This window comes from Lissotriton helveticus, chromosome 4_1 (genome assembly GCF_964261635.1).
Source record: "Lissotriton helveticus chromosome 4_1, aLisHel1.1, whole genome shotgun sequence".
Classification (NCBI taxonomy): domain Eukaryota; kingdom Metazoa; phylum Chordata; class Amphibia; order Caudata; family Salamandridae; genus Lissotriton; species Lissotriton helveticus.
This window is the reverse complement of record NC_136063.1, coordinates 1725060901-1725081304: the sequence shown is the minus strand read 5'-3', so window position 1 is coordinate 1725081304 and position 20404 is coordinate 1725060901.

Sequence of the window (20404 nt, the reverse complement as noted above, 5' to 3'; positions counted from 1 at the left end):
AAAACCCCCGGCAGCCATAACCAATCTGCTCCATCAAGGTTTCGCTGGTCGATTGCGGGCTCTGGGATTACTGTTGGTGAGCTGCCTCTTGCGGACCTCAGTACTGAATAGGGAGCTAAGGAGGAGCTGGAAGTACGGGACTGGTTGTTTTCCAGTATTGTGTAGTATAGTGCCACAACTGGCTCTATTTTCAAAGACATTTTGGAGTGTTTTAAAGTAGTACTCCAAGAGTACTTATTTGAATACTTTTATATGCTTTTGGAAATAGGTCTCAAAACAAACAAAATGTGAACAATAATATACAATTTGCACACAAAAAAAGGACTGTGCGCTCTTTGTTCTTTTACTAATAGGCAGGTGGAAGTTTTGGGGCAGATTCACCATGGCATTTAAGGGGATGTATGATGTTATAACGCATGCATTTACAATGCATGCCTTTACAATGCAGTATTTACATCGCAACTACCTTTAAATTGCATGATTTTACAACGCATGTCACGACAACGCATTTCTAAAAACTACCATTACAACGCATACCATTACAACGCATAATACTTTTAGGGCAACAGTAAGGTAAGTATTGGATAGTTTAGGGGTAAAAATTACTATTCCCACTCCAGTAGGTACAACAGTAGGGTAACTGTTGGATAGCATAGGGGTTAAAATTACTAAGTGTTGGATAGTGTAGGGGTAAAAATTACTTTTCCCACTCCAGTGAGTGCAACAGTAGGGAAAGTGTTGGATAGTGTAGGAGTAAAAATAACTACTTCGATGTATCCCAAAACCCATCCCCACCCTAATACTAAAATAATCTCTATTACTTACCTTATAATGTGTTGTAATGGCATGTATTGCAGTGACATGCGTTGTAATGCATGCATTGTAATGGCATGCGATGTAAAGGCAGTTGCGTTGAAACACCTGTGTTGGAATGGTAGGTTGTTATAATGACTGCCTTGTAATGGATGTATCCCTATTTAAGGGTATGCCAACAAGTACTCCTCCAGTATTACTTCCCTTTCTCATAAATGCTTTTGTGAATCAGCCCTTAGGTTATTAAGTATTCTCAGCATACCTTTGTAACTCAATTGGACCCATGTGAGACTGCAAAATGACTTTTTCTTAATGTAAAAACCCATATAGCGATGTTCAGATTAAACATACACGTTCCAGACACGCATTCATCAAGTTATGTATTAATGAATTGAAATCAAAATCCAGTCACAAAACATTAAGATTTTACCATTAAATCCAAATAGGTGGTTCCCATTCACAAACAGGAAATGGCCCCTGAGCGACCCCTTCCCTTTTGTGACTGTTGACAAAAAATATTTGGGGAGCAGTCAGTGGCCCATGGGTCCACTACCTGCTCCTAAATAATTCTTGTAAAATTATTACTTTTCTTTTTTAAACACCCCATACTCCTTCTAGGAAAACAAGCTTCATTTGAAAAAAATAATCATAATAAAAATATAAAAAGATTGCTTTATTTAAAAGCAATTGTAAATATGTTAGTCTGTTGACTCCAGCAGGCCACCATGCCTGAGACTCTAACCAAATGTAGTGGTTCTCAGTTTGCGACCTACCTCTTGGATATTAACAAGGTAGGTCAAATTGTGACCCACTTCGAATCTGTATTTTGTGAACCATCCTATTAAGCCGAAGCAGAGTGAGAGCAGTTCATATTGGTGTATACAGTGCAACCTCTGGCAAGCATGTCTCCAGCTGCTTGACAGTGTTTGCTTGAAGAAAAAAACTGGCGATTTGGATATAATAACTATGGACACATAGAAATGGAAAGAGTTCTAGGATCCCACTACCCCCACCCTCCCAACGCACACATAGAAATATGAAGATGCCGAAACAGGGGGAGTATAACCACTGCAAAAGGTGCACCTTGAGATGTGTTTCTTGAGTAGTGATGGCAGCAGCATGCCGCACTGTAAGATTCATGGCCGATGGCTATGGAACCAGTTATAGTGCCGAAAAGGCATTCTGACTTCAGGAGATGCAGTTAAGGGAACAGAGGGGAAGAGTTGAGCTAGTGGTAGGAGGATGCACTATTTTGCGTACTTGATAAGAGTTTCCTCCATGCAATTGGAGAGGTCTCATTACACTACCTCATCTTGTATCCCACGATGCCATTTCATTAACAAGATTTGAAGAGGAATGCAGAGCTACTTACAGAAAAGACAAAGGAGGAACCCCACAGCATGAGGTCATTGATGGAAATAAAACTTAATGTGAATTTAAAGTTTAAGTTCAGCATCAGGCAAAACAAAATACATCCTTAAATGTGTGCTTTGATAAAGTGGTAGACTTTACTGAATATTAATTACATTGAAATAAAGCAATTTAATCTCAATCTAGACATAAAGACTTTTGATTAAAACTGAATTCACATTTTATGGTACTCATTGCAAAAAAGGCACAAAGTGTGCTGTTGGACTACCTGGAGGGCATTCACACTGCAATGTCTGGCCTACAGAGATCTTTGCCATATAACTTCACTAAGCGTAGCATTTCTGTGAGTGATCACTAGCCCTAAAGTATAGATCTAAATCTTAAACACCTGACCTCTCAAGCTATTCCAGTTAGACCTTGTATTGTCAATAATATTGAGATCGCAACATGTAATGGTCTTTTCCTTCTTTGGGCGCAATTAAAACCGATGTTTTCATGGATAGATTGGTCTCCTCACATAAATTAGCTCTTGGAACGACCCTAGATGTTACTGCCTCCCCTAGAGACATTATTAAGGCCTCCCTTGAGATAATGCAGGGGGGCAAGGAGGGTCAGAAGGCACTGTTCTACCTGGTTTTACTCAATGTGTTCTAAGGCCTGCAAACGCTTTAAAGAAGCCTTACAGACACCCGCCAGGAATATACAGGAATTTCAGGAGAGGAGGAGTGACTATAGAGCTGTGGTGAAGGGGAGGAAAAAAGATCTAAGAAAGGAAGCATGAGACTCACTTTATGAAGCTAGTCCCTCCAAGGATAGTACAGCCTTTTGGCACCTGATTATTAGTCCTTATTTGAGAGAGGACTCCACCCCAATATTGAAGGCTGCCATTACTGAAACAGAATGGGTGGCTCATTTTAGAAACATCTATTCAAATCCACATAAGAAGCCAGGAGAGTTAGCACCGTATACCATGGAGGATCAGCAAAAAGCATCTGTTGGTACCTCTTGAAGTTAATCATTTCAACCTAAGGCTTTCAGGGAACATGGGAGATATAATCTATTCACGATAAAAAAAATCAATTTTCGGATGCTCAATATGATATTTCCAGCACTTTCAAAAACACCAGTGTGGCCGAAGGCTCAGATTTCTCAGTTAGCCTTTTCGATTCAGAAACTGATGCACCAAATAAGAATGTTATCAAAACTAACTAGTTGCAACAATATAAACATAGCTACTGTTCAAAACTAAATGTTGATAATGTTTGAAAAAATGAAGAAGAGAATACTGTCAAATGTGCAAATGATAAAAGATGATCAAGTGGAGCCAACAAAGAAAATTTAGAAATAAAACGAGAACAGACATTCTCAGATTTCAAGCGGGACAGAGTGTATCAGCAGCAGAAGCTGAACAACTGGATAAAGATCTGAGAAAGATGTGACAAATTCCTACATATGTGAAAGTTTGCTTTATATGTAGGTGTTTAAATAGCCTTTAGCACAAAACTCGTGAGAAATGACTTATTTTAAAAATCGGTTATAACTTACCCTTCAGTGACATATCATAACATATCATAAAAAAGAATGTTCTGTTTTTGTAAATGCAAGCGAATGGTTGGTAATATGTGTGTTTGCAGGAAAGGACCCTTGCATCAGTAAGTAACGACCACAAACGTGTAGGTTTTTCGTATTCACATTTTCTCTTGCAGAGAGATTCCCACTGTCGAAACAGGCATATGTGTTACTATGAAAGGCAGAAGTGGAAGTGGAGCAGAAACATAGTGGTGGTGGTGAAAAAAATGTTTTGGCAAAGGAAAATCTATTTCCCTCTGCAGAAGAAAGCATTAAATGTACAAGTACACATTTGCACCACATGCATACAGCACATTTGCACTCCTGAAGATGTACTACTGCTACTGGCATAGATGTATAGGAGTGCTCCTGGGATTTTTTTGTGAATCCCATAAAAGTTGGAAAGGTAAATCAGATTTAGTAGTAGCCATCAGAGTGTAAATTACACACTTTTAAGCTGAGATTCATTCTTGTTCTCTATTACTGTTTCCTACGTTTCCGCAATATAGAAATAAAACTTTACTTTTTTTTTTGTTTTACTGATAATCACATTTAAAAACATAGCCATCATCAAATTAAAATCCTTATTTCCTCATGCGCTTTCAATTGCCACATCTTCTTTTCCTGACAAGAAGTTGAATAGAACATTTTAATGGTCAACCTGCCTGGAACTGGTACTTTATTTAGTTGTTTATTTCCATCTCTGATCATAACTGAAGCGGACCGGAATGGAGGCATGAGGTATGTCCCGGCCCCTTTTGAGAGGCCATGAGGCACGCAGGAGCAGAAGGCCTCAAACATGGTTTTGATTGAGATCTTTTACTACTGATGTCCCAGCGCCCCATTTACTTTGGATCCTGAACAACTGGATCAAATAACCCTTCTGCACTTGACTCTCAGTGGTAGCAGTGGTTGAGTAGTTAAGGCTCCCTCGGGGAGAGTGTAGTTGCAGTTCAGTCAATTTGTCTCCTAACTCAAAAGGCACACAGTACAAACAATAAATGAATGTACAGTCAAATACTTGCTTTTATGCAAAGAAAATAATAATTTTATTTCTAGCTCTGCACATGCAAAATTATACAACATACAGAAGCAACAACACAATCCCTCTTGATGTCAGTGCTCTAGTAGTTGTCAGGTAAATCCCTGCCTCACCCTCCTTTTGTGTACCATGTTCAGAGTTATTACCTATTCACTGCTGGCACATCCAGGGGATGCATACTATTAGGCCGTACCCAAGAGTTCATCTTAGACGCTCCAGGCTCTTGGTCAAAAGTATCTCTGGTGCCCTAGCACCATTAGCAGAGAGTCCCCGGGGCCCAAATGACCCTTTTCATGTCTTACCGGCTCTCATAGCACAGAGGAGTTTGTGGGAGCAGTGGGTGCCCACAGAGCAAGCCCCCACGAGTCCTGCTTAGTTCAGAGAAGTCCTGCTGTTCGCAACCCACACGGAAGCACCCGGCGGCGCAGGCCATCTCTCGTGAGCGGCACTGCCCAGGTCCTTCCCAGTTATTGGAGCAGCTCCCATCTCAGGAAGATGCGGTAAGGTAGCTTTACCCAGTGGGAGGGAAAGAAATCCTTTCTTTGCTCCCGACCGGAGCCCAGTTAGGCTGTGACGTTGTCCATTGCATCCTAGGCAGCCCTCAAGCCAGTCAGGTGTGGTTACTTCTCAGTGCAGGTCCAACCAGCTGAAAGTAGCGACAATCTCTATTTCAGGTAGCAACCCCAATCCAGTGGCACATTGGTAGCAGCAGCCCGTCCTGGCATACAGGTTTACCGCAGTACTATGACAATATGGGTGCAGACCTTCTTGGTGCAAATGCCCATGCCGAGAAGGTCACGGGTTCCAACAAATCAGAAGTGATAACTTTACCAGTGGCCCTGTCTGGCATACAGGGTCACCGCAGTGCAGCGGGACAGCTTCACTCAGATTTACATGATGCTTCACTCATGGCTCAGTCTCCAGCAGCCCTCTCCTGGCATACATGGGTTGCAGAGCTGACATGGCACATGGACAATGACCTGATCAGAGCACAGCCTCACACCTCACTCAAGGAATCCTCTCGCAGGGCTCTCCACTGGACCTCAGTCCCTCCACTGCTCTCCTCTTCCTCACAGGGCACACTGGTCTTGGCAAGTAGACCGCTGCTGGTGTTTCTGGCTCCAGGCAGGTGATCTTGGTGTCCTGGGTGATGTCCCCTCACACAGCAGGGAAACTAGCATTTATTTGCCCCCAGTCTTGGCCACAGGCAGCTTACCCTTCTCACACAGCCCCTCTGGCTGCTTGGCAGAAGACAATTATTAGGGTTTCAACCTCCTATTTTTATAGTCTATTCCCAGACACCAAAATTTAATTTGGGGTCTGAGTCTTTGAGCTTTTATATTGGGCCCCTGCTTCTTTTGAAGTAGAAATTACTCCTTTTCTTCCTTCCCATGAAAAAAATATCTGTCACAGAAGGCAAGGCTCCAAAGCTGATTTTCCCACAGTATAATTCATGGGAGTGACCAGAGTTAACTCCTGGATGTCAGCCACAGTGATATGTGCATTAAAAGGTTAATCTCAGACACCCCAGCTCTGCTCTTTATGATTCCCTTATCAGCACCATCTCCCATTGAGAGATGTATCCAGGCCCCTTCCTTGTGAGCTATCACTGAATGAAAGAGCAGTCTTTTGAAGTGTAGTTTGAAATGTAAATGGAGTCTCTTTCTTTTCCTCTCCAGTGAGGGTCCCATCCCATTCAGCTCACAGGAATGAGTAATACAAAAATCTGTCTAGGGAGACTACTCTCCTCCTCACATCCTCACCACGCAGGTCTGGGCTTCCCAAAATAGTACCCATGGTCCTCCATGTATTGTACCATTGTAGGCACACTTACTCAGTGTACATTTACAGCAGACCAACTGTTCAGCACTGGCACTTACATGCATTGTACCCTTACATGTACAAATGCATTCAGCACACACACTCAGTCTGCACGCACCGTTCAGTGCCAAAGCTTCCTATGTTTACCTAGGGTGTGCTATTTACAAACACTCACACTGCTAGCACACAGATTTACCCATGTACTTGCTGCACAACACTGCACCCTTCATGTATTGTACTTCACACAAGTACACATTCACTGAGCACATGCTCTCATTGTGCATGCACTGCTCAGCACAACATCTCTTGTGTCATGGATTCCTTGCAGGGAAACATACCCTCAGTACATGCCCTAACCACACACATAGTGCACATTACTGCTCTATTCCTGTACTGTACCCTTCACTGGCACACATACAGCTAGCACAGTCACTACTACCGCACTGGTTAGCACTCCACATCTACCTGATGTAGGCCAAGAGTGAGTTAAGCACACAGCAGTGGAACATTTAAAAAGGTTAGTGAGCCTGGAGGCCTCACTACAGTGACACAGGGGAAGAAGGTCATGTTTACTACTACCGATCACTGCACTGTATTCTGCCACCACCGCTTCCGCCACTTTGAGGGTAGTGCCTTGGACCCCTTCCAGGTATCGCAATACAGCAGTCTGTGAGACAGACCTCAGTCATGGCGTACATGCATGATTCATGTTCATCTATGACAAAAAATCATCATTAGGGATCCAGACAAAATTACAGTTGGCCAGTCATTGGCGGGGTCCATGTCTCCAACCATGCAGAGGACTCTTCCGTCCCAACAGGGTAAATGACATTGAGGGAGTAGGGATATTTGAATCTTGGGCATATTCGTCATAAAACCCTGCACTGTTTAAATAGACCCTTGCTCATTGACATGAACAGGTGACTAGGAGCTAGTGTTTACATGTATTACCATAAACAGTTAAACGTTAGTCTCCACAAGAAACAACAAAGAGTGTTGAGGTGAATTTAAGAAGTATTTATCGTCAGTTTTCAGTCAGATAAAATTTATTTGACAATAAGGATTTAAAATCTTTAGTGTAATCTTTACACATTTATATTGTCTAAAAGCCGATATTGTAAGGCAAACCATTATAGATACCAAAAATGATACAAAGAATACAAAATATCTAGAAAATGTGTTTCCATACAGGAAGCCTCCTGTTCTAAATTAAAGAAGGATAGGTCAAAGAAGTGCATTTGGTTAGGCAAATAGATAAGATGTCAGCTTCCGAAAACCAAACAAAAGTTTCTGATAAGAGAATAAGAATGCTCAGGAATGAAGCCTTTGCACTCAAATTCTGGAGATTTACAGAGGTGAGAAAGATTTTCTCATTTTGAAGTTAACAAGCATCTCTCTCTAGTGCACAAAGTGTGTGAGAGACAGCAGGCAAGGGAGTCTGTCCCTAGTCTGAGGAACACACACTAATATAATTCTCAACAAAACTCTAGTTGCAACATTTCAGCTTGTTCCCACTGTCAGGTTATGTTATGTTCTGTTATTAATACTCGTAGAGCGCGCGATTACCAAGGGTGTCCTGGCGCTAAGTACTGATCACCTGGCAGACGTAGGCCTAACAGTAAGAGAAAAGCCATGTCTTAAGGCCCTTGGGAAAGGAGATAAAGTCTGGAGCATTTCTGAGTTGGAACGGGAGTTCATTCCAGGCTTTATCTGCAGAATAAAGCAATCATTCTCCTCATAAAGCTGGGAGCAGGTAAACTACCCAGTTTCACACATCTTGGCGCATAGGCTACAACCTTGATTTGTTACGTTGGGCAGAATATCTGGTACAGAGAGCTCTTCCAACGAGTCACACTTCCTGGCATCTTCTCCTACTACCGATGAGAACCTCACTATCAGTCATCCAATACATAACAAATGCCTATTCACATGTTAATAAAAGGGGTCTGGAAAAACACAGCATCTGCAACCCCAGCTCCCACATATCATAGCATCTTGTGCAAAGCAAGCCCAAAAATATGTGAGCAGGCCTCTTAGCTGTAAACATGTAATGTCGACAATAAAATGTTGTTATTATTATGCTAACTTACTTCAATACATGTTAACTGAGTGTTTGCTTATAGTAGCCAAGTGTGGTTACATACTACAAATTAATTATAAGTCAAATAGGAACATGTTATTTAACACTGTAAATCGCACTTTGCTAATGGATGCGTTTTTTTTAAATCACACTCCATCAACATCATGCCACTGAAAAATAATTTTATAAACTATTGATTCTATTGCTTTCAAGTACTTTTTGTCAATTTAGTACCATTATGAAGATGAGTGTGCATGTTTGTTAAATGAAAGCCCGCCGCTGAAAGCGTGATTGGTTAGCAAAAGTGGACAGCATGTTCAACATAAGCATGTGTAGTCAAATCAAATTTAGATTTGTACACTTTTGGCTTGCCATTTGAGAGCAATAATGAAATTGCATAATTTAAATAGAAGGAATCAAATGTACATCTCATTGCAGCCATAAATATGTTCAAGTGGTGAACTGACTGGTAAGTCACTGCCTTGTGTATGTTGTCCATGTTATGCATGGCTTGAGAAAGCCCAAGCCATGTTGTCAAGATAGCAAGGATGGCTGCAGGACTCTGGGGAGCACCAGTCTGCCCCACTGGACACTGCTTTCTGCTGGGAGGAAAGTAGGAAGTGAGGGGACAAAGACACTTAGATAGGGAACAATATTGGGGCAGCGCGAGTGGAGGCTACCTCATCAGCATTAAAGGAACACGTATCAGAAAGGGAAATAGAAAATAAATATCTCCCTGGAGAGTGTGTTAATGTCTCTTCCATGTCTCAATTTTTCCACCCTTGTTTAAGCTTGGGTTTCCTTTTCCTAACTCTAGTGCCAGGGTGTTAGATCTATGCAACAACTATGTACTCTTGTCTCGATTGTGTGTGTACACTGCTCTGTGTACTAGCTATGGGACTATCGTGGCACATCTGAAAGAATGCTACCTTAGATTTTTACATAATGCATCTTCTACAAACAGAGTCTTCAAGTCCTTAGAATGAGGGATTCACAATGCATAATAACACATGATTATGCTCCATCAAGGAATGTAATTGCAAAAAAACGATGGATTTAGGCCCAGATCCTTGTACTGGGGTGAATGTATGACATTGTTCTACATTCTGTCCATCAACTGTGTTTTTTGCAATTTTCACCCCGAGTGTGCTGGGTATGCTCAGACGTGAGTCCCAGGCTCTCCACACCACTGGAGTCAAGCTATCCAGGCTGATGAAGGCTGATAGCCAGAAACCGGTCCTTGGATGCTTGATTCCGGTCTGGGAAAGACATGGCTTGGCAGTTCGGACTGGACTGTTCCCATGAGGCACAGGGTCAGAGCTGATTTGCATATAGCCAGTGTCTAACCCAGGGTGGTGTGGAGTGCAAAAAAACGATGGATTTAGGCCCAGATCCTTGTACTGGGGTGAATGTATGACATTGTTCTACATTCTGTCCATCAACTGTGTTTTTTGCAATTTTCACCCCGAGTGTGCTGGGTATGCTCAGACGTCAGTCCCAGGCTCTCCACACCACTGGAGTCAAGCTATCCAGGCTGATGAAGGCTGATAGCCAGAAACCGGTCCTTGGATGCTTGATTCCGGTCTGGGAAAGACATGGCTTGGCAGTTCGGACTGGACTGTTCCCATGAGGCACAGGGTCAGAGCTGATTTGCATATAGCCAGTGTCTAACCCAGGGTGGTGTGGAGTGCAAAAAAACGATGAATTTAGGCCCAGATCCTTGTACTGGGGTGAATGTATGACATTGTTCTACATTCTGTCCATCAACTTTGTTTTTTTGCCATCAAGGAATGTGGCAGTCTGTTTTGAATACATATACACTCAGTGTTGCTTGCAAAGGTGTCGGGTACGCCACACACTGGACCTTCAATGTTTTCCTTCATGGACAGGAGGTCTTCTTGCACCCCTAATTTCTGCCTCAATGACAGTGACTAAATCTCACCGCACGTAGACCCTCATGCAAGGGTGTGGTTCAGTTGTTACTAAAAGAGTTTAGCTTATAGTCCTGAAACTTTAATTCGAGTTAATCCGTATTCCTGATTTTATGCAGGTGCTGCTCGCTGCCTGGTTCTTATTTGCATTACCTAATCAAGAACACCAAAATACTTCTTTGGGAATGCATTAGACCCTCTCTCTATAAATGCATTACATTTTGCTAAAAGTTGCTTCCGCGACACAGTAATTTGTTGCACTGATTGCGTTCTGCCAGTTTTTAGCTGCTGAGCCTCCTCCGCTTTCCAACACCCTTAAACGAAGCAGATACGGAGGCAATGTAAGTTCACCATTTTGACTCTTTCCTTTCAGAGAGATGGAAAGTCCATATCGGTCTGTGCTAGAACTCAGGAGATGGAGAGGGTAATTGTTTTACTCCATCTAATCAATGGAGCTGCAGGTGGCATTTCTTCTTCAGTCTGAGCAACTAGTGCCATTTATAAAGCTTTTTCTAAATGTGCAGTTTTGGGTGACAAAGAGTTTGTGAATAATAATTTTCATAATGAATATAGCTATAACTAATGAGTTAATAATGTTGCACTTAAACCAATTTTGCTAGATTTTTAGATATGTGTTTATTAGGATAGTTTAGTTGTGCCACGTTTTTACAGAGACACCATTTTATTAAAATGGATGGTGTTTTATTTTATTGTTCTGTTCATCTTGCTCATTAACCTTCCCAATCGATCCCTATGCCTGTCTTCTCTCCCCAGAGTTTTTGCGGAGCAAAGTACATTGCAACATAATTGATTATTTTCCTCCAAGAGCATGTATTGAGAATGAAACTTTTCCATCGTGTTCCTAATGTAACTTTCTGAAGGACACTTTCGCTGGATCTTCCGATGCAGGCTTGCTAGCACACTAGTGTATGAGGCTTGGTTTCAGAATGTTTCATATTGCATTGCACATCTCTGGACTGCTGTTGCAGTGGAAGCTAATGGAAGATTGCCTCTACTATAGAAATGGGTTCGTTTTATAATAATTTTAATGAAAAACTCCATTCTAATTTGCTTAATATTTGTTATCACTATTCATGCCATGCTGAATTTGCAGGTTTTGATTATTACTTATGCTTCAAATGTGAATAATTCTTAATTTTAGGGGTGAGACAGATAATTTCTCTTTCTACCACTGACGCTGTCCTGTATTTTTTAAGGGAGTGCCTTTCCTATTCCCCCTTGAGATGCTGTCCAAAAGGTCTATGAGGACAGCCAATTGGTTGGGAAGCTCTTGGCAAATTCCGTAAGAAAACTTCAGGAATCTGCCACAATATTTAAAATAAAAGATCTCCTAAATGGCCAAGAAATTGTAAAGAGCGATTTAATTCAAAGGGCCTTCTTGGACCACTATAAATGAATATACTCCACTGAATATCTTTCAGGGCTAGATCAAATACAGGAGTACTTTGAGGATATAGAAATTCCAAAGATTTCAGCCGATCGGGTTGAGCAACTGGGAGGCAAAATTACTATAGAGGAAATTGCACTGGCTATTAATTCAATGGCTGGGGCGAAGTCCTGTGGCCAAGATGGGTTTCCAATCAAATTTTATAAATTGTTTCTAAAAGATCTCTTAATTCCCTTAAAGAATTTATACGATCATATAAAACTAGGAGGATTGGTACCCTCAGCATTCAAAGAAGCCACAATTATATCCTTTGCCAAAAAAGATAAAAATCCTGAGGACATTAACTCCTACCGACCGATTAGCCTGCTAAATTCTGACTATAAAATCCTTATGAAAATCTGGGGTCTCTGTTTTGTGTGCACTGCACAAGAGGTTATTCACAACGACCAGTCAGGATTTATAGCAGGCCGCTCAATGGCTTCTAATACAGAATTTTTGATTCAAGCTTTGGATTATTTTAACATAAATTCAACCCCAGCATGTATTTTAATGGTTGACACGGAAAAAGCGTTCGACCTTGTCAACTGGGCAACGCTGTTCCACTCCTTGGTTATGTTCGGGTTTCCGGAGCAGGTAATTGTAATGTTGCAGAATATCTATCAAAATGCCTCAGCACAGGTAATAATAAACTCAAGTAAGGCAGGCTCAATCAAAATTAACCGTGGGACGAGGCAAGGCTGCCCGCTGTCTCCGTTACTTTTTACTTTCTTTATTGAACCCCTTGTGATCAAGATTAGAAACAACCCTGTTATCACCCCCCCCATTCCAGGGATGGCGAAACTCAAACTTTTCGCAGATGATATCATCCTATATTTGAAACCAGATAAAAGAAATATAGAAAATATTCTAAGGGAATTTAAAGCCTATGAACAAATAGGAGGGTATAAAATAAATGCCAAGAAAACAGAGGTTCTTGTTTTGAATACCAGCCTTAGTTCTCTTCCATCTTGGCTACGTGTACAGGCCTCAAAGCAAGATCCTGTAAGGTATTTAGGCATATATGTAACCAGTGATCACCATCAGCTTTTCCTGCTAAACTATGAGAGGATGAAAAATAAAATTAAGAATATCCTTGCCCAATGGGTTCTTCTTCCGCTCACAGTGATTGGCAGAGTCTCACTGATAAAAATGTCAATTTTACCCTTATTATTATTTTTGTTTAGTAACGTTCCAATTAAACTTAATTCCCGCTTTTTCAAAGAAACTGAATCATTGATTAGGAATTTCATCTGGGGTGGGAAAGCTTCGAGGGTTAAATTATCTGTAATTCAACTATCAGCTGAACAGGGGGGTCTTGCTCTTCCGCATATAAAAACATACTATGAAGCGGCCTTTCTTGACATAGTGGCAGGCCTGATAGGATCAAAGAATAATCATGATAGCTTCTTTTTGGAAAAAATGGTACAGGAGGCTGACTCACAAGTCCAGGTATTTTTAAAGGTGGCAAAGCTACCGAAAAGGACAAGATACAAGACTATTAAAGATTATGTATTTAGACTACAGTCTTTTTAAAAAAAAAATCTTAGCTCCTCAGCTTCTCAGTTTCTAAGCATTCGAGAATGTGGCGGTTTGGGCCTTCAAATTAGCAGTAGCCACATAGTGAACTGGGAAAGAATGGGATTTCGGGAGATAAGGCACTTCTTTGTCCAGGATAGAATAATTACATGGCAAGAAGTTCTGGGTAGAGCAAGTACTCACGGGTCTTCGCTGCTTCTTGAATATCTGCAAATTGCACATTTTCTACGGAATAACATAGGTGATCATTTAGATTCAAAAAATGGGATGATGAAATTGTTGTATGAAGCCAAAAGTTGCGGGATAGGAAACTGGTACAAGAAGCTTTCATGTGAAGGACAACTCCCAATTATAGATAGCCATTTAGTTAAAATTAATGACCTAACACAATGTAACCTAACACGTAAAGATTGGGAAACGATTAGTCGGCTGGGTAATAGGTCATTGGGTGCCGCTAATTTTAAGAGAATGTCCTTTTTGTCTCGTTGGCTAGCATATTGGACTCCGGAGGCGTTGGGAAAGAGGTTTCCGGAGTTAGGGAATAAGTGTTTTAGATGTCTAGCTGACGGCCAGGGTGGTTGGCTCCATATTTCTTACACCTGCCCCCACTTGAATCGTTTCTGGGAGACGGTCTTTTTAGACATTGAGGCAGCGTTGGGGAAAGCACTTTTGCCCTCAGCCGAAATGGCCCTTTTTGGGATTTGTCATAATAGAAGGTGGTTCAAGGATGATGAGGAAACCTTCATTTTTATTTCCTGCACAGTTGCACGATCATTAATCCTACTAAATTGGAAATCTAAAGAAGCTCCATCACACCTGAAATGGCTTAACAAAATGAGAAGGGCACGAAATTTTGAGAAAGCATATTCAAGCAGAGTAGGGGCTATTAGGAGATTTGAAAGGAACTGGCACTATTTGGAGAATTTGGAGGATGCAAGGGGGTCTCAATTGCGAACTTAAACCAGGAGTATTAAATAGTCTCGAGGCTGGGGCAAGCTGAATATAATGGGTGGGTATGCACTAGCACTTTAGGGTATTAAGCACTTTAGGGTTCTTCAGCATTTGCACTCTAGGACTGTTAAATTAGTATAGTACTGTATTATATTTGCAGGTTTAAATAGTAGAGGTTTAGTTTAATCCGACGGTCTGTACTGTACTGTATTGTATTGCATTAGCACTGTAGAAATTGAAAATGAATGAATGGTTTTTGCACATGCACTTTAGAATCGAAAAGTAATATATGGGTTGTGCATATATGTTTGGTATGTGAATTAACAGCTATATTGATTGCTCTTGGTTTTAAAAGGAGGCTGCTTTTTACTCGTCCTGCAACTTGCTTCTAGTGGATCGACTGTATTGTACTGTAGTATACTTGCACTTTAGAAAGTGAAAAACGTATTAATGGTTTGTATACTTGCACTTTAGATTGGAAAAGCAAAATATGGACTTTGCACTTTTTCTCTATGAAGTAATAGCTACATTGATTGCCTGACTGTTTGTGGTTTTTTAGAAGAAGCTGTATTTTTCTTGTGATTTCTTCTCCATTTTTGTAAAGATTGTTTTTTATCCGTTCTCTACCTGGTTTCTGTTCCGCTCAATAAAAAATTCTTAAAAAAAATAAAGAGATGCTGTCCATTGTACTTATGATTTTTTCTGCTTATTAGGACTTACAATAATTTTGATTTCTGACTATAAACCATTTATCAGAGTCACTGCATTTCTCTGAATTGCCAGTTTTTTAGACTTTTAATAAAATCCTTTAATTTTTATTGACCTGGAACTCAGTTATTGATATACTCTGGTAATTTATTGGGCCTGATGTCAAGGAGGGTGGTGACTCTTATCTCTAGATCATGGGTGCCGGAGCCAAGCAACCAAAGATACATTTTGTGGTAATCAAAATATTCGGGTGTCAGTGAAATATTGGAGTTTGGCTCCCAAACCATAAATGCCTTCGCTCCCATCAGCTTATTCCATATGGTTAATGCCTGCATTTCATTTCTGATCAGTGATGGAATGTGAACGATGAGTGCTCATAAATATGAACAAAGAACAATGTAGCTAAAAGCCACACAGGAAGGTTTACTGATGAAGGATTAAGGAGGGTCAAGAAATGACACGTCTGCCTAATAGAATCAAAAAGAAGCAAGTTCAATGCTACTGATTTATAATTAAATAGGAAAATGATTTGTTTTGCTAATGCTAGACTCTCCTCAACTAATTTATATTGTATACTAACCCCATTCCAATACATAACCTGGCAAGAGAAAGACTAAAACGTAGACTGAAACAGTGTTTGAACCATTACACTGTCCAATAACAACCTTTCTGAGTCTGTGTCTCATTTTGATAGGCTAGGTAATGGGTGTTGAGGAGGCAGGGCTTGCCATAATTTTCAAACTCTTGGTGCAACACACTATTAGCATTTTTGTTTCAATGAATATGACTTAGAGGGAACTGGTTAAAAGTAACGTGTTGTTTTGGGATTTTAAACACTTGGACCCATTTTCCATTCTCGTGGATTAATTAGAACTGTTGTCCATACTTTTTGGTGGTATAGTTGACATATTTGCGTCCATGTTGACTATACATTGAAACAAACAGGCCTTCACACCTTCTTTGAGGTGACTGTATTCATTTTCATTCTCCCTTTTGGTTGACCAACTTGTCCCTGCTGCCTACATGTTGACCATCTTTGTGTCCATGTTGTTGAACAGATTGGCCTTTACACTTCTATAGATGTCCACTTTGATGCCCACACTGTGTATGAGTTGACCATTTTGAAACCCACACCACCTCGGGTGACAGGCTTCTGGTATATGCTGCTTATGTGTTAATCATTTTTGTGTCCTGTTGTCTATAAGTTGAACAGATTGTCTTTCACATTTTGAGAGTACCAACTTGATTCCCACATTGCCTCTGAGTTGACAGCTTTGGTGTCCATGCCATTTTGGTTGACGTTGACTATCTTGGTATACATGCTCACTGTTAGACCTGTCTGCCTTGGCATGGTTTTCCCCTTAAGTTTTTGCTTTCCGACCTCCTGTTTTTGCTGACCTCGTTTCTGCTGGCCTTAGGACTCTGTGCACTTTGCCACTGCTTTAGTGCTCTAGATCTCACCTTAAAACATGTTAAATTGACTTATACACGATTGGCAGATTTAATTGACCTGTAAGTCCCTAGTAAAGGTGTACTTCCTGTGCCCAGGGCCTGTAAATGTAATGCTACTAGTGGGCTTGCAGCACTGGTTGTGCACCACACTTAATTTGCGCTTTAAGCATGTCTCAGTTCTGCCATTTGTAGCCTGTGTGTGTGAAGATTTAAACTGTCATTTCGACCTGGCAAAAAAAAACTTTTGCCAGTCTGAAGCCTTCCTTTTTTAATGCATATTACTCAACCCTAAGGTAGGGCCTGGATGGCCATGAGGGCACGGAACAATGTATTTAAAAATTAGGAAATGTACTTTTACAGTTTTTCATGTCCTGGTAGTGAAAAACTATTAAATTAGTATTTCAATAATGCAAGGCCTACCTCTCCCATAGGATAATATTGGAGTTGCCTTTTTACGTAGAAGAAGTGTGGTTTCCAAATGGGAACAGGTACGCAGTTAATTATTCTGTCTCTGTAATTGTTATGCCAAATCCTTACCCATGGAGAAGTTGGATTTTGAATTACAAATTTGAAAATGCAGCTTTTTAGTAAGTTGGCATTTTTTGCCTTAGCCATTTGGTCCCTGCAGCCTGTCTCTGGGTCACATGACAGGGTGTAGCTGACAGTGGGCATTGTGTGTTCTTCGGAGGCATCCGCACACAATGGGGAGCTTAGGTGTGACTGGATGGGCCATCACTGGCAGGATGTGAGGGAGAAACTGGGCCCGGCCCCACTTATATTTGCATGTGCTGTGTCCTGTCTCCATGCGAAGGGCTGCATACACCCAGTAGTTAGTCTGGAGCCAGAACCAGGAAGGCAGGGCACCTGTGTACTTCAAAGGCATGACTCTAGAAGCTTCTCCTCACTTCAAAGGCCTAACTGGGTATATATATCTCAGATGACACCAGTTAAGTACACTTCTGGACCTGTGGATACTCTGCCAGAAAGACACACTGTTGTGCATCTGAAAGGACTGCCACTGTGATGGACTGCTGCCATGCTTGGCTGACTTACTGCCCTCTTGCCTCAGTGAGAATGGCTGGAGCTGCAACTCTTGAACCCAGGACCCAGAGTGACTCCAAGGGATAGTTGGCTGAAGCCTCAGGGACATAACAGGCTACCAACATCCTTGCACCTGCACCTGGACTCTGCCATCTATGAGCCTATCCTGGCAAGTGGTGCCACCCCAGTGCTGGACCCTCAGAAGTGGGCTTAAGGTGCTCTACCAGCCTCTGTGGCTATAGCAGAACCGACACACCTCCCCTGCTGTATTTCACAACCCAGAGCAGAATCGATGCATCTCCAATGCTGCGTGGATTCATCTCAATGCAAAGACCCACTTTGCCACCGCAGCCCGCAATGCCTTCGGAACTGCCAATGCACAAGATATCCACGAGCAGGTCCTCACATCCCTTTTTGATGGCAGCCTCGATAATGATGCTGGACCAAGCATCGCAGCCTCACAGCTCCTCTGAAAAGCTGCCGTGCCCTGACTGCACGCCAAATCCTCGACATCTGATTTCGCATCGCAATTACCATCGACAGGATCCTCGACGACGACACAGGCCATTGCATTGCAATTGCTCTGCCTCTTGGCAGACACATCGCTTCGGCTGCACTACACATCTTTGACTTAGATCCTCGCAAAGATGCGCAAACCAGTTTTTAAGGCACTCTGTTCAGTGGGCCTAACTGAGTCCCTTTAGCTGGTCTGCGCTCTATCGCGGTCGGCCTGAAGTTTTGACTTTGCCACGGTCCAGAGCCACCAGATATTCACAGTTGGCTCGATGTGCTCAGATGACACCACTTAAGTACACTTCTGGACCTGTGGATACTCTGCCAGAAAGACACACTGTTGTGCATCTGAAAGGACTGCCACTGTGATGGACTGCTGCCATGCTTGGCTGACTTACTGCCCTCTTACCTCAGTGAGAATGGCTGGAGCTGCAACTCTTGAACCCAGGACCCAGAGTGACTCCAAGGGATAGTTGGCTGAAGCCTCAGGGACATCACAGGCTACCAACATCCTTGCACCTGCACCTGGACTCTGCCATCTATGAGCCTATCCTGGCAAGTGGTGCCACCCCAGTGCTGGACCCTCAGAAGTGGGCTTAAGGTGCTCTACCAGCCTCTGTGGCTGTAGCAGAACCGACACACCTCCCCTGCTGTATTTCACAACCCAGAGCAGAACCGATGCATCTCCAATGCTGCGTGGATTCATCTCAATGCAAAGACCCACTTTGCCACCACAGCCCGCAATTCCTTCGGAACTGCCAATGCACAAGATATCCACCAAGCAGGTCATCACATCCCTTTTTGATGGCAGCCTCGATAATGATGCTGGACCACGGTCCAGAGCCACCAGATAATCACAGTTGGCTCGATGTGCTTTTTAATGCCATTTTCACTAAAATCTTTGAAACTGCATATCTCTGGTTGTACTCATTGGATTTGTGTTATTTTGTTATTACTTAATTTATTAAAGACATTTCTAAACAAGGTTACTCTGTAACTTGTGCAATTGTGGCAGGTACAATTTTGAATGGTGAATTTCAATCTTCGTTGGTTCACACCCAGTCCTTCAGGATTGCACAGCACAATTGCCCAAGTTAGGAACTCTACTTTTACCTCTTGAATGTGCTGATCCTGAGTTCTCTACACTTGTGTGTGCAACTCTTTTTACTGTGTACAGTCTTTTAACTTAATAACAATTAGTTTTTTTGGACACAAAATGATTATCGATATTCCAAAGTTAGCACAATTAAGCATAAAATGCTTTGGGTCTGAGTGGTCGCTTTTAAGGATCGTATGCCACTAACACGTTATCCATACAATAGGACATCAGCGTGTGGGAGCACATGCTGTTGGTAATTCTATGGCTGAGGAACCAACCAAATCTGCAGTAGCCACATGTACAGTTGCTGCTGTTACAAGGTCCGTGACTAAGATTGACAATGATATTTTGATAGCCATAGCCGCAACAAAGGAGGGTACACCATTTCCCCAGGGATTCCCTTGACGTTATACTTATCAGTTGACTATTGTCAAAGTACAGTTTGTAAATATTCCTACTGTTGGTGATCGTTTGATTCCAAACGGAGACCGCAGCCTTTCACTAATTGTCGCCAGCCATGAAGGCATGGCTTCTGCTTACGCAGGAGTATCGGCTACAGTTTCTATTTTATAGCAAAGCTACTGGTGGTATGGTTTATACCAACAGACTCGCAAATATGTGTTTTCATGGGAAATTTGTCAACAAATCAAGTGTTCTACAGTTTCACGCTCACCACAGACTCATCTTTTCATTCCAAATCGTCCATTTGGGTGTATTTACCTTGATCATTGCGGTCCCTTAACTTCTGATAATGCTTTCAAATATATTTTGGTTGCAGTGGATTCATTCAATCGGTTCCTCTGGGTTTGGCCGCAGCGCTCGACTGACGCTTGGACTGTTATAAAAGATTTACATGTATTTGTAGGGACTTATACCTGTGGCACCATTCGGACAGAGATCCAGCTTTTGCCTCTAAGGCTTACCGTGATTCAATGAAGTTTATGGAGGTGCAGGTGCAGTTCTTGTCTCCATATAGGCCCTAGGGCAATTCTGTTTTGGAGCGGATGAACCGTGACTTAAAGCAGTCTTT